The sequence below is a fragment of the Dromaius novaehollandiae genome, chromosome 4 (genome assembly GCF_036370855.1).
Source record: "Dromaius novaehollandiae isolate bDroNov1 chromosome 4, bDroNov1.hap1, whole genome shotgun sequence".
NCBI lineage: Eukaryota > Metazoa > Chordata > Aves > Casuariiformes > Dromaiidae > Dromaius > Dromaius novaehollandiae.
The window spans coordinates 958583-972376 of record NC_088101.1 but is presented as its reverse complement, the minus strand read 5'-3'; positions in this window follow the sequence as shown (position 1 = coordinate 972376).

Sequence of the window (13794 nt, the reverse complement as noted above, 5' to 3'; positions counted from 1 at the left end):
GATACCGCACCGCGCCCATCCCAGAAAAAGAAAAAAAGAGGGGGGAAAAAAAAAAAAAATCACCCTCTCGGGAACCGATCCACCCGAAAATTCTCCGGCGCCCGGGAGCTTGGGGGCGACCCCGCAGCTCCCCCAGCTCCCCCCTCGCAAAACCCCCAGTTAGGGCGCGCTGCTGCTCGTCTCGCTTCTTTCTGGGCAGCCGCTGCAGAAACCCCACGTTTAGCAGAAACGCAGGAAAACACAGTCGCCTAATTTTCCTTGTTGCTGCCAAGAAATTTGCTTAACATCTACCACGTCCTCTCTCAAACCACTCATTCGTTCATAATTGATTCACTGCGTTTTTTTCTTTTTTTCTTTTTTTTTCTTTTTTTTTCTTTTTTTTTTTTTTTGCATTCAGGATTCCGGTGCCAGCGCAGCCAGTCGAATGAGTAAATTAGCTCTCAGAAATGCGTTAATCATGACAGAAATCTCTCTTGCAGCCCAGAGCAATGTCTCAGCTACGTGAGGGGAAAGCGAGCAGGGAAAATGAATGGCCCAAATTTCCACTGTCTTAAAAGATTGGGGTCAGAGAAGCTGGTTTCAACCATCACAGCTGAGGTTGCAGCTGAGGTCTTTATGGCTGCTTAATTTCAGAGGACGGTAAACTTCCCGATGTTCAAATGCGTGAAATTGAAACCTGGAGCTTTAAAAAGAGCATCTTGTTGGGCGTTACAGTTTTCCCAATGTGGCTTCTCTGTGAGGGGCCATCGGATGAGTCAGGGGAACCTGAGAGAAGGAAAACTGGAATTAAATTTTGTCCTAGGCTCGCACCGGGATGGCCATGGACCTGCTGAGTGCTCAGTCGTGGGGAGAGTGGCTACGGCAAAGCTGGAACCTCTTTGGCAGGACCAGGAAAAGCAAACAGTTACTATCCATCAGCATCTCACCTGGAAGCAGGGTGGCCGTGGCTGCCGAATTGCTGGGCAGACGTCTCGGTATTTCCTGGGTCATGCGCCTGGTGCAAATAACCCCAATTACACTGGAAAATGGCCATGTTGCTAAACCCCTCTGTTTACAGCATTGGTGAACTGTCTTGAAATGTTCATTCCAGGTGGAAAAATCTTTCCAATGCCAGAGGCTTTGGGATACAGGATAAAGAAAAATCTATTTTTCTAGTAAAATCATCCTTTTTATGTCCAAAGATTTGAGTGGAAAATAACATAGCCTCATATTCTAACAAACCAAACAACCTTTCTTTAAGCCTAAGACCAAGAAGGACAGCTTTTAGTCCAGAACAATTTGGGGTAGGTGGAAACTCCCATAGCTGCTCCAATATGATATTCATCATTGTTCATTTAAGTGGCCAATGGCCAAGAAAGCTTCTGATAGAAAGCCTGGCCAAATGCAGATCACTATACAAAGCCCACTAAGACATGATAATATGCCCCAGCCAAACATATTTCTCCCAAAGTATTGTTTTCCAGAACGCTGGCTCAGCAAAAAGGCATGTGACTTGGAGAAGCCCTGGAGGCTTACGGGCACTTCCAGCTGACAGGGACTTCAGGCACCGTTCCTCACCAGCAGAAGTGAGGGCATCACCAAACCTGGTTTTCAAAGAGCTAGCTATAAGAGAAACCCCCCCAAACGACGAGGAAAACAAAGGCCTAAATGGAGAGGGAATGTCTATGTGGTCAGGCAACAGCAGCAAAGCTCTCTGGGGATGGGTTCAGCACTGCTTGAGGCCAGCAAACTGGGCAGAGGGAGGTGGGGTTTTTTAAAGAAAGAACAAAAAAGGGCTCTCCAACACCTTTTATTACTTATTCTCCGTATGGTGTGATTGTGCCAATCCCCATTTCCACCTGCAGCACACAGATCTCCTCCTGGCCGTGGGTCTTATTGTGTTGGGGCTTGTTCCCCGGCACCCTTCCCGGACTCCAGGCTTTACCCATGGCATCAGCTGTGAGGTATCTTGAGTGGAAATGAGATGGCACCCTGTGCTGCGACTAGTTCACCTGGCCTCATCCAGCAGCAAAAATGCACCTGTGATAGAGTGATGGGCAACAGTGACAGTACCTACCACCTGCCTGACAAAAGAGTAAAGGGTGAAGGATCAGGAGGCTCTGGGGGATGTTAATACTCCCTGGGAGTCAACAGGCTGCTTCGTTCAATGTGCATGTCCCTGCAATTAGCTTCTCCATGCACACAAGACACTTTTCCCACTCCAGATGTTGGTCACCTTGTTTGCCATGCCCTGTTTCGAACCCACCTGCAGCATTTCTCCACCAACCCTCCCTTTCCTGCAGGAGCTGCAAACCAGAAGAACAGATGTGCAGGCTTCTCCCAGCAGCACCTGCCTCCCACCCCCCAGGACTTCCCCTCGGTCTTGTGGAGGTTGTCACCACCCCATCTTGCCATAGGGAGAGAATATACCTGGGCCCTCGGTGCCTCTGCTGTTCAGAGCAACACCAGGATACCCAAATCCAAAAAAATTTCAAAATCCAGCCCCTTGTTCTTGGGAAGAGTGGGTTAAAAGCATAGCCACAAAGAGTTAAACCCTAATGTGGTCTCTGAACCACCCTCCTCCGGAGTTACCTCCCTGCTAACATCTGGAGGCCTAAAGCCTGATCCCTACAGGAGGTCCCTGCAGGGATGGGGACCTGTCTATCCTGTACGACTAGGGTGAGGGCCAAAATCACCAGTGCCACCCCGTGCACAGGCAGCAGCCTCCACCTCCCCGCCGCCGCAGAGAAAGGCCACAAATCAGCATGCTGATCAGCGACAGGCACTGCTATTTCATGGCTTGGGGGACTGTGTCAAAGGGGGAGCTCGGTGCTCCATACCAAAGAGCAACAGTGGCTGTTAAGAAATCACAGGATAATAGCCCTTTTGATGGATGCTCGGTTTGTGCTTGCGGGATGAAGCGGTTGTGGCTGGGCTGGGCAGGGGGAGGGGGTGCGGGGACGTATGACAGTGCGGGCAACAAGCGGGCTTTGTACGCCGGGGCTGGGGACAGCCACAGCTGCTCTGGCCTCCTCTCCCATTTGGGGTAGTCGGGGTGGGAGAATAGGCTAAAAAAGCTCTAGCAAATGGGCATTACACAGAAGAGATTTTACCGATTCAGTCACTGCCTGTCTTTGAAAAGCAAAGCTGCATCATCTCATCTCTTCCTTACAGTGGCTCCGAAGAGGATGGACTGGCCCAGAGCGGCGGCCGGGCTGCTACGGTGCCTCCTGGAAAGGGAATGCACTTGAGCGTGTTTGCTCAGTTTGTAGTTCCCTTCCTGTGTAGTCGGTGAATACTTGCAGCCCACGCTGGCCACGGTCAGCGCCTGGAATCAAATCCAGCCTTCTTGGTCTCCGGCCAGCACGAGTTCTCCTCCATCACCGCATGACACCAAGCGAAAGTGCTATTGTGCGCACAGACAAGCGCCCGCTGTCCTCAGCCAGAGTCACAGCGGCGGTAACAGTCCTCTCGGTGGCCTGTTCAACACACAGCCCGAGGCGGTGGGGAGAGTGAGTGCGACAGAGCTCGAGGCCCTCAGCTGCTTCCAGCCGCTGCCCTGGGGACCTCAGCGGCAGTGCCGCAGAACCCGCTGGCACCCTCAGCGTCCCTCGGGGAGAGGGCAGCAGCTCCCGAGTGGCCCGTCACAGCCAGCGGTGCAAGGAAGGCAATGCCAAACGGGCGTGAGAGCAGGGGTCTACCCGGCGTTAACTCCACGCGTCCTCGGCCGGTGGCTTCCCAGGTCTGCCCCCCTCGCCTGGTGGCAATGTTTTCTTCTTGTGCCACGCATTCCTTGTGGATGGGAGAGAGGGTGATGGCAGTGGGCTATACATTACTAAAAAAAAAAAAATACGGTAAGAAGAAATGAAACCCACACACTTTGTTTCGCTGATCCTTGTCCCAACAGGACACAGGCACAGCCTCCCAGCTGGCGTGTGTGGTTGCTCTTGCTAAGCTTTGAACAGCTGGGGGATTCAGAGGTGGGATTAGCTAATAAAATTTGTGCTCAATTAGCAAAGAAAACATGTGGGCAGTCCCATATTCCCGCTGCCATCAGAGGGATGCGGGCAGGGCAGCTTGTGCTCCACCCGCACATCGCCGGGCCACCGATGGCTCGTAGCCACCCCTGGCTGCTGCTGTGGGGAAGCACTGCCTTGCTGCCCAGACCTGGCCAAAACTCCCTTGCTGCCCACGGGCCGGGAGAGGGAGGGACTCCCCATGGCGGAGAGTGAGAGCATACCTGCACGCAGGTGCAGAAAGCTGGCAGCCAAACAAAGGCAGATCACCGGAGCAGATAGGGGTGCGCGCGGGCTACGGCACTTGTCAGCACAGCTTTCTACAAGCGAGTCCAAAGGCCGGGCAGGGAGAGTGGGGAGCGAGAAACCCAATTTCTCATTGATCAATTAAAAAAAAACCCCTGACCTCAGCTGGCTCCTCATCTTCAAAAGCTGCCCTCAACTCTCTCGTCTGTCTTTCGGGGGCGTTTAAACGTATGCGGCCTTTCATGTGCTGGGCAGCCGCAGCCAGAAACAGGCCTCCTCCACTCAGAGAGCTGCTGAACTGGTTTCGGGGGTGTGAGCCACAAGGGCCAGCTCTACCATACATGGACGGGTTTTGCATAGCCTTGTCGGAGACCGGCTGCTTTGGAAAAGGTCGCTCCTGATGCCAGGGCCGAGGCCTGCCAACGGCAAGATGTTCGCTCTCTTTGAAAGGCAGGAGGCAGAAATCAGAGCGGCAAAGGTTAGTAGGCGAGGGGGCTTGGGGCAGACAAGGCGACTGGTGCGGGAAACACAGCACACCAGACTTGTTTTCTCAGCCTTCCACAGATGGGGAAGCAAAGGTCCTACAGAGCCAGCTAATGGTCCCTGGCCAGCACCAAGCGAATGTCGCGGACAAGTGTTAAGCACCTCCCTGGGTGCCACCTTGGGATATAAACCCGCCAGGCTCTTCCCAGTCTGGCTGCCAAACAAGGAACATCACCGGTGAAGCAGTAGCTTCCAGCGCTTTGGAGCAACGTTTCTGGCCGCAGCGAGCACCACCTGCCTCCTTACAAAGCACCATGTTGTCGGGGCTCCAAGCGGGCTCTGGAAATGCAGCTAGCCTCCCAATGGTGCGGCCAAGAGGGATCTGGAAGAGCCATCAATGCAGAAGCAGCAGGCACGCAGGCATGAGGCACCGCAGGAAAGCACGCCACTGGTTTCTGCAGCTGTGCAACAAGACTGGCTTTTTCCTTGCTTCTCACTGGAGTTTGCTGTTTACAGGCACCGGGGAAGGTTTGCTCCTGGCGCTGCTTCCAATGGAGCGTGGGAAAAGCTCTCACCCATAGTAAAAAAAAAAAAGGGGGGGGAATTTGCTTTCAAGTCTATTCTTCTCTCTCTCTTTCTCTTCAAGTGAAAAGCCCTGAACTGGCTTTTTACTTTGCAAGGAAAGTTTTCTGGCCAAGGCAAACCAGAGTTTTTCTCTGATGGTGTCAGCAGGGTGACAGGCAGCAATACAAGCTGAAGAGCATGGCTGTGGTGAATGAGCCAGGGCAGGGAGGGTGAGAGTAGGGTAGACATGGCCTGTATGTGCCTTCCCTCCCAAACAGCATGTTCCAGATTCAGGAGGAAGAAATATGGGCTCAATCTGGGGGCATTTTACTCCCAAGGGATACAGAGAGCCCTTGGTTTGGTGCTTGGCTCAGTGGTGCAGTCTAAGAAAAGAGGAAAATCATTATGAAGAAAACACACCTGGTGCCCCCCCTGCTCGCTAGCTCTAGAGCAAATAGGTAGCGAGCAGGGATACAAAAGCACCCTCCCCCTCCAGGAGCAATGCCAGGGTTTCTCCCGCCCCTCAACAAGCTGCTGTGCTGGATTGTGTCCAGCAAAGGCAGCCCCTGCACTGACACCTGGCACGTGTGCCAAAAGGGAGAAGGACAGGGAGCTCCCGAGGGTCAAGACGGGAGCTGCATGCCAGGCCAGCCGCTTAGTCCTCACCACCACCTCCACCTCCAAGGAACTGGTAGGAGGATGCTTCCCACCCCACCGGCACAGCGGGGGACCTGCAGACGCTCGGTTCCTGGCCTGGCCTCTCTGCTTGGTCCAAGAGGCATCACTAGGCAAGTCTGATGGTAGGGTGATGGCTTCAGACAGCCTATTTCAAACAAAACTTGGGTGATGCAGGGAGGCAATGAATTTTCCAGACAGAACAAAAGGCTAAATCGTGCATTTCTCTGCCCCGCGGACAAAAAAAGTAAAAATAATCACTCCGTCTCCAGAAAACAAGGCTGAGGGACCCGACAGGAGTCTGCAGGACTCACAAGGTGATGACAAACCTGGAGCAAATGGATGCAGTGGAGAGCTGGCCTCTCCCCCTATGCAAGCAGACATCACGTGACAACTTCTGCTTTTGCCCAAGGATGCCACTAGCAGGAGAATGAGGGCGTCCCTGCCCCTTTGCCTCCCCTCATAGCCCTCTCTCTCCACCATGAAATGGAAACCCCGGGTACCAGCCAAAAGGGGGCTGTAACCCCTCATATAACACCCAAAAGACCCATTCCACGCCCGGACGTTGGCCCTTCCTTCAAAAGAGGGAGTAAAGTTTCATTATATCTAGCTACTGAGGGCAAATCTCACGCATGCTTCCAAACTGGATCCCCCAAGGAGCCTGACGCCCCTGGCGCAATTTTCCCTGGGTGAAACTCTCTCCACAAGAGGTGCCTTGGGTGAGCAGCTGCAGAGGCGGCCGCATCCAGAGCCCACGGAGGTGTTTGCTTTCTTCATCTTCCCCCCACGCCCTCTTTTTAATTATTTGTGCGTCAAGAAACGACTTGCCGCTGCCTTGCAGCCTCCCAAAGGGAGACAGGCATTAAACCCGTAACCTGAAACTGCCTCTCGGAGACAGCCAGCACCCATCTCCCTGGGCTCATCCCTGGCTGGGCAGCAGCCATGTCCTCCCTGTGCTCTGCTCGCCTCTTCGGCAGCTCTATGCTTCACTTTTAATGAGCGCGGAGGCAAACAGCAAAGAGCTGCCATTCAGGGCCTCTCTTTGACACCAAGATGTCTCCGTGCATTAATAATCTCTTTCAAAAGCCCTTCCTTGCACACGTGCCCCCCCCTTCCCCCCCGCCCCAAGATGCTTTTCAGTAGCGACTGTAATTCATCTGAGGTGCAAAACAGCCAGGTAAAATTTTAATACAGCCTGAACATGATGTGAGAGCGCTCGAGTGTCTTTTAAGCAGCCTGTCTGTCTCCAGCAGCCGCTTTGAAGGCGAGAGCACTTCAGCACCACGTGAAGAGCTTCAAAGAGAATATTTGGGATTGATTTTGCCATGACTCGGGGAAGACAGCAAACCTTCAAACACGGTTCCCTCGGAGGACAAGAATGAGTGGAGAAACACACTGGCTCTCGCCCCTCTCCCTGGTGCAGCTTGGTCCAGCGGGCCACGTGGAAGGGCCTGGGAGGACCGGAGCTGCACATGACCTGGACCATGCGGTTTGGTACCCATGGGGTACCTGTAGCCTGTGCCCCATCTCCTCAGGCTCCCACGGGGAAGAGGTTTCCAGCCACCCGGTTATATTGCATGCCGTTAGCCCTGGGAACAAGGGTGCACCCCCAGCTATGATTTCAAGAGCTGGAAAGGGCGGGGAGCGCGTTCCCCATACCCAAGGATATGTACATTGATAGGGAAAGTATGAAAAATAAGGCAAAGCACTTGGGTTAGCCCAAACAGATGCTGATAGCACCCAAGGACTCCTCTGTGGCCAGGGTGGGTAAACAAGAGAGAGACAAAAATCAGTGTCCCAGAAACTGGGGCTGGGAGATGACAATGGTGTGAAACAGCATGGGCAGAAAGGGGGACGTCCGTCCCCTTTTACCTGCCAAGGCAGCCCAGGCAGTGCATGTCACCCTAAGGCTGTAAGAAGGACTTTGGATAGGTGCAGTCTTAAACGCCGCATGTCCTGCTCCATCAGGCAAGGGAGGACAGAGCCGCTAAGAGGAGTGTAGAGTAGGTGTGAGTCAGCAAACCGCCCCGGACCATTGCAGAATTTTCTCCGCAAATTATGCAACCTGCAAAAGGAATTTGCCTCCTGGGCCACCACAAATAGGACTTTGAAAGGCAGGAATGCCTCTCTGGAAAGTTTAAAAGTAAATCACACCACCACCCCCTCTTCCCCATGTAGATATTCACTCCTCCATGAGCAGCGACAGCTCAAGGGGCTGGTATGGGGGCAAGATCCAAATCCCCACCCCCCCGCACAGGGTAGCCTGACTCAAGCAATGGGGAGAAAGGGTACATGTGAGTACAGTGGGCAAAAGCCAGTCTGAGCCCTGGGCAGTACAGGACTGGGCTCACACCAGCCACGACATGGAGACAGGAAAGAGTCTCCCCACGCTGGGGCAGGTCAGCCCCAGCTTCCACAGAGGGGATGTCTGAGGGGGCTCGGGGTAGCTCACCTCTACTGCCCTGCAGGGACAAGCCTGCAAGGACTCCAAAGCACACAGACCTGCACGGGGTTGAAGGGAATGTGACCACCTGAGCCCCAAGTTGACATTAGGGTGGTGCAATTTTTAAAGGCCGTTTGGGCTCTGGAGCTACCTATGGAGAGGGACCAACCTAGTATCGACCACAGGGTCTCTTCTCACTCTGAAAGAGACTGTTCCCCTTCCCAGGGCTACATTTAACATCAAGTTTCACTGCAAAAAACATAGATCTTCACTTATCAGAACTAACATCTGTGCCAATACGTCTGGAGCATTTGCAGTTATTCAGAGAAGACCGTCTGAAGCACGTGGCATGGCTGTCAAGGACTAAGCTATCAGGAAGCAGCGGGTACAGGTAACACCCCAGAACTGCTGCCCCCCCAGCCTGCAAAATCCCCAAAGGGGGCTTAGTTTGGGGAAGACCGGTAGATTTCAGAGCAAGCTGTAACCACAAGAGAACTGGCACACATCCCTCCTAGGACATTTTCTGAATGAGGGTACTCTCAAGGGCCCCTCAGCCTCCAGCAGGGTCATACCACCTCTAGAAACAGATTGGCAAAGCGCCCAGGCTAAAGAAGAAGCTTCTTATGTCCAGTGTGTGTTCTCCCAGTTCCAGAAAGGTGCCAGGGTGACCTATTTGCTTACTCAGTGGCCATTACTCCTAAAAGTTTGCAGCCTGCAGTGCCTCACAGGAGAGTGGAGGCAATTGAATGCAAATTATGTCTTCAGTGCAATCTAAGAAAACAGCAAAACACAATTAGCTAACAGGCATGCCTTGTGTCTAGGCAGACACACCCGTGAGCCTAGGCATGCCTGTGAGGAAACATCAGCGTTTCCATGTGCTCGTTCCCTTTACATTTTAAAGCCCTCTTCTGCAGCTCTGGCCCCTCGCAGTGGGGACCCACATGTGCCCTGGATCCAGCCATGCAGAGTCAGTTGATGCTTCTGGAGAGCCTTTAAGCAAATGGGGGACAGAGCAGACTAGCTGGACGTTTTAGTCATGTCTAGCTGAAGGATGCACCTCCCAAAAGCCATTTAGGACCTATGGTCCATAACATCTACCAGCTTTCTGGTGCAGAGGGTGTGATGGATGACAGACAACATGCACAGTTTGTCTGCACCGATATAGCCTCCTGGCCTTCAGCAGCTTGCAGGGCTTCTTGGGCCAAAGTTGGTGTCTTTGGATTTAATATTTCCAGATCCCTCTTTCATGAACATTTCTAGCGTCCCCTGGAGTGCATGTAAATTTTCACCCTCTGCAATATCCTGCAGTATGCAATTCTGCAGCTCGGTGCTGGGCTGGGTGAAAAACCATCTCTTCTGGCTTGTTTTGAACCTGGCACCCGCTAGCTCTATTCAATACCTCCTAGGTCTTGTGCTGTGAAGGCCATGCACACTCGGTCCCTCTCTAGCATACATGGTTTTATTGACCTTTCTCATACTGTACCTCAGTAATCTCCTTTTTCTTCTTCCCAGGCACAGCACAGGGCTGTTAGTGCTGTGTGTGTGTGTGAGGTGTATTCACACCCTAAATAAAGCAGCAGCTCAGCACAAACAGCATGCAAGGCTGAGACAAGGCACCAGGCATCCAAATAATGCTGATGAGAAGACCAGTTTACAACCAGAGTGCAATACTGCCTGTCCTGTGGTGGATATTGCCTGCAGAGAAGGTCCACACAAAGCATGGCGAAAAACCCCTCAACCCTGAAACAGAGCAAGAACAGGAGACACGAGTTCCATCACTGCTAGAAAGACTGAAATGCCGAGGTCCAGTGCCAGGTCGTAACATGCAACAGGCAGACACCACTGGAGCAGAGCTGTAGCAGAAAAAAACATGGAGAGATGGGGTGGATATGCTGCATGTTTCTGTGCAATCCCCCTCCCCAAGGGTTGTTTTTACTAAAGTAAGATTAAAGCCTCTCAAGAGTGGCACCAACAAACCCAGTCCCCCCTGATATTTTATCATTGGGTCATGATTTACAGAGCAGTATAGAAATGACTCTAGCCAAGGTAGAAAAAGAGCAGGAATGTCACCACACAGGTCTGAACTGGATCTTGTTTAGTTTTGCAACTGTAGTTGTCATCAAGCTGGATGTCTTTCTGAAAGGTCTGCCCCACAGGGGAAGGCCCTTCGGCACATTATTGGGCTGGAGACACAAGTCACCCAGTGAAATTCTGTGTTTGGTGTTATGCAAGGTTCAGAGGTCTGTTAGCAAAGATCTGCTCTGTAACCTAGTCCATGCCTCCATGCTGCTTTCAAATCATGCTGCTCACTTCCAAAAAAAATTAATAATTAAGCATAAGCGGCAGGGAGATTAGTCTGACACTACCAAACAGTGAAACAGGGTTTACCAACACCCTCTTGCACCTCTTACAGAATCTCTGGGATCTTTTGTCTCCATTAGTGTGCTTTGATCGCAGAGCTGCCCAGCTCCATCCCAAATACTGTATGAGAAAACATCCCCAAAACACATCAATATCACAAGCTACCAGCACAGAACCTAATCTTTATGATGAGATTTTCCTTAGAGAAAACAGAAGGTGGAATATTTTCTGTGGTGAAAAATAGAAAAAGTCTAGAGACAACTCTTCAAAAGATCATGGGTCTGCTTCCAAGTTTGAAAGGCTCTCAGGTTACAGATATTACATTCCCACTGCACAAAGGAGACCTGGTTGCAGACCACTGAGGAACGTGTTGGACAAACTCTGGACTGAAAGGGAACCTCTGCCATAAAAAGCCCATCACTATCTTTAAAAACAAGTATTGGGAATGGATATAGGCCTCTTCCTGGATGTAAGAAAAAGCCCTGGTTTGTAGCTGCTGGGTTTGTCTTCTAGCTCTGTTGCACTGCAGCGACTGCATCCCTCATTGAGACAGGCCAAAATGGGTCCCAGAGCAGCTGCATACTCTGTGGGTAGAAAATTTTCAGAGGAGCCAAAAGAGCGGGAATTTGTCCTCTGAGTAAGATGAGCTCCTACAGAATGTGTTTAGCAGATGTTTTAGGTGACTCACTGTCTTCTGATAACTGCCCAGCTCCTGAGGCATTGCTGGCATGCAAAAACAAAGGTATGTCTGGTTGAATCAGGGGTGGGGGAAGAATATCAGCAGCAGTTAGCAAAGACATGCAAATGTTTATTCAGGGGCCAAGGTATAAACCACCACTGTTTCCCAAGGTCTTTGGTGAACATCCTGGAAAATCTGTGTCATCTTTGCTGCCAGATTTGGGGTTGTGCCTTGGGAGCATGCCTTGGGAGCAATATCCTTGCTCCATCCCTCAAAGGCAGGCCTCTGGGTGAAAGTCTGCAAGAGCCAGCCTGAGCCATCTGTATGCAGCACTTCCTGCCTGCCCTCCAAAAGCATGCCCGAAAGTGAGCCTTCTGTACCAGGCAGCAAGAGGTAAGGTCTTGCTGGTGCTGCCCAGATCGTCCGGGGTGCCTCCAAAAGATGGGAGTGCCTTTTCCTCCATCTCCTGCAGGCCTCCAAGACACATCTCCAGATTCTTTGACCCTGGTTTCTCCACCGGGCACCTAATCTACAACAATTTCCTCTCCTCTACAACTGCCAAGAGTATTCAACATGATGTTAGGGGTCTCAAGGACCCACAGGTTACTTTGGGGAGGTCAGATAAATGGCAAGAGGATGAAAGGAGGAGCAAGGAACTCAGTGCCAGCCCATAGCTACATAACCATTAGCTTCCCACTTAAAACCAGAGATCAGGCATTTGTCATGGAAGGAAAAGGAGCAGAAAACTCAAAGGACTTTGCAAAATAGCTCAGTGGCCTTGCATATGTCCTAAGACAAACTTTGCAGTTATACCTCATTCTGATTACTGCTGTGGCAGCAAAGATGGCAAAAAACACAACAGGCAACAACACCCCAGGTACAACTAGTGTTTGCCATGGGAAAGGATGCAAGCATTCTCAGTGCCAGCTATTAAATCCCAAATCCTGGCAGTTGGGGAACTCAGCAATGAAGCTGCAAGTTCAGACATTTCAGTGAGGCTATTTCTAATGCAGCGACAGGCCTGAGGGAGGAATGCGAGGTCAGCTGTTCTGCATGCACTGCATTTCCGTGGTATGTACGGGCAATATGGGGCCATATAACAAGGGGCCAACACCTGGCAGGGAAAAAAGAAAGGCAAAGGACATTTGGACCTGTTGTGTCCAAGTGCAATGGAGTTGTGTTCCTGATACAGGGGAATAACCCAGTTTTGGCATATCTTGAATATTTTCTTTTGCTGACCTACAGCAGCATTGGCTGGAAAGGACCTCCATGGTCTCTAGTCCAGCCTCCCACTCCGAGCAGGACTATCACCAACACTGACTCAGGGCAGCCATCGTTTTGTCTAGATGAGACTTGGAAACTCACAGGGATGGTGAGCCCCCACTGCTCTGGGGACTTGCCCCAGGGCTGCATCTCCCTCTGGGAGAGAAGTTTTTCCTACCGTACAGTTCAAAGTTCTCAGTGCTGCAGGCGCAATTCCTTCAAAGGGGACTTTATAAATGGAGGTGAGGAAAAGAGAAGAGCAGAGGAAGGATCTGGGAATTAGCAAAGCTCAGATGTTTTCAGGTGGTCTTAGACTGAACTGGCTAGCTCTGTGCCACGTGTCTGCCTTGCCAATGATTGCTTCCCAATGGGAGGACAGCTTGTATGGTGAAAAGCTAGTGATGGACATGAGAGGCAACTATAGGAGGTAAAGAGGAAAGACTAAGGGGCAGGCGACACCATCACTATCACTCATTTGAGGGAAGTGATGGAAGAAACTGCAGACTTTGAGACCTTTCATGGCTTTAGCCTTCACACAAAAGTCGAATCCAGCGGTGAATCACTCGCCCAAAGGGATCAATTACCATCCACAAACCACCAAGATAACCAGATAACTAGCTGAGACTTTGCAGTCTGTCTCTCAAGCACCTACAGATGACGAACAGAAAAAGAGTTGGGAAATGGGCCAGGATTGTGAAAGAAGAGGTTCACGAACTTTTCACTAGGTGAAATGTGTGTGAGCTAGCAACACCCGTTGTCAGAGGAGGAGCCATCTCGGGTTCCCGAGCTCTCCAAGAACTGCTGCAGGGCTGGAACAGAACCAAGGAGCTGGTGTAATGTCCCATTTAAAAGGGTTAAAAGCAAGTTATGGATCCGTAATTCAGTGCCTAGAAAATTAACCTGTACAAAGGATTAATCCAGAGACACCTAGGGGCTCATTATGAAGACTAAGAAATGGCCAACAGGGATTTCTCAACAGCTACTTTATGCCAAATGAGCTTAATTTCCTTTTCAAAGATCTGGCAGATAAAGGGGGAGCAGCAGGTGTGACAAATTTTGACCTCCTTGTGTTATCCCATCCAGAC